Raw genomic sequence first — 1,929 nt, 5'->3', positions numbered from 1 at the left:
AAAAGTGAGGAGGAGCCGATAGAAAACAAAAAAAAAACCCCAAAAATAGGGAAAAATAAAGGTACTTGGAGCCGGATCCGATGCGGGGTGTGGCAGCCGCTCCGGGCTGTCCCCACTGTGTCCCAACTTTTCCCTGGAGCAGGGATACAGTCTCTGTCCAGGCCATTCCCRAGGGTCAGTACTTCACACCGGGAACAAACTCCTTGGCGTCTGGATTCAAGGTGCTTTTGCTCTGGAACGGGAAGGGGAATGGGATCAGTGGGTGCTGGGAGTGGGATTGGAATGGGATTGGGAATGGGAACAGTCAGTGCTGGGAATGGGATCGGGAATGGGAATGGGATCAGGAATGGGATCAATGGGTGCTGGGAATGGGAATGGAATGGGATCGGGAATGGGATCTGTTGGGAATGGGAATGGGAACGAGAATGGGATCAGTGGGTAATGGGAATGGGATTGAGAATGGGAATGGGATTGGGGTCAGTCAGTGTTGGGAATGGGATTGGGAATGGGAATGGGATCGGGAATGGGATCAGTTGGTGCTGGGAATGGGAGTAGGATCGGGAATGGGAATGGGATCAGTGGGTGCTGGGAGTGGGATTGGAAATGGGAACGGGAATGGGATCAGTCAGTGCTGGGAATGGGATTGGGAATGGGATCGGGAATAGGAATGGGATCGGTGTGAGAATGGGATCGGAATGAGTCGGTGCTGGGAATGGGATTGAGAAAGGGAATGGGATCTGTCGGTAATGGGAACGGGATTGGGAATGGGACTGGGATCACTCAGTGCTGGGAATGGGATCTGTCGGTAATGGGAACGGGATTGGGAATGGGACTGGGATCAGTCAGTGCTGGGAATGGGATTGGGAATGGGATTGGGATCAGTCAATGCTGGGAATGGGAATGGGATCTGTTGGTGGTGGGAATGGGATCGGGAATGGGACTGGGATCAGTCAGTGCTGGGAATGGGATCTGTTGGTGGGAATGGGATTGGGATCGGGAATGGGATCAGTTGGTGCTGGGAATGGGAATGGGATCTATTGGTGCTGGCAGTGGGATCAGTTGGTGCTGGGAATGGGAACGGGAATGGGATTGGGAATGGGATCTATTGGTGCTGGGAATAATGGGTTTCCCAGGGGATGCATCCCTGAAATCCCACCATGCCATGGCGGGTGTTCCCACATCCCAAGGGGCTGTCCCAGCCCAGGACGTAGGAATTCCTGCAGGAATTCATGCTGCCTTTGATGGGGTAAGAATTCCAAGGGTTCTGCTCCCAGGATAAGTTTTGGATGGAAAAGAGGGAAACTCTGTAGTTTCGGTGGAAAAGGCATCCCATGGAGAGCAAATTAATGGAATTATGGAATGGGCTGGGTGAAAAGGGAGATTAAATCCTGTCCAGCTCCATCCAGGGAATCTTCCTGCTATCCCAGGTGGGTTCAACCCCAATGTCCAGCCTGGCCTGGGACATTCCCAGGGATCCAGGGCAATCTGGCAATTCCAGCCCAGCCCCTCGCCACCCTCCCAGGCAGGAATTCCWTGCCAAGATCCCAGCCCAAGCTCCCCTTTCYCASTGGGATCCATTCCCTGKGTCCTGTCCCTGCAGCCCTTGGCCCCAGTCCCTCTCCAGCTCTCCTGGAGCCCCAAAAGCGGCCCCAAAAGGGGCTCTGAGCTCTCCCTGTGTCCTTCCCTTCTCCAGCATCTCCATGGACCAGGAAGGGTTAACCAACRGAATTCCTTCCCAATATCCCACTAACCCTGCCCTCTGGCACTGGGAAGCCATTCCCTGTGTCCCTTCCCTTGGAAAAGTCCCTCTCCACCTCCGGGAGCTGCTCCTCCCATGGTCACCCCGGGAGCAGGGATGGCATTCCGTGCCCGGGCACCACGGGAAGCAGAAACAGCCAGCGGTGCAGTCCCAGGGCAGCAGCCCAGAAT

This window comes from Malurus melanocephalus, unplaced genomic scaffold, assembly GCF_030028575.1.
Source record: "Malurus melanocephalus ecotype Western Australia unplaced genomic scaffold, MMel_1.1 scaffold_1126, whole genome shotgun sequence".
NCBI lineage: Eukaryota > Metazoa > Chordata > Aves > Passeriformes > Maluridae > Malurus > Malurus melanocephalus.
The sequence above is the reverse complement of the archived record's forward strand: the minus strand, read 5'-3'. Positions refer to the sequence as shown.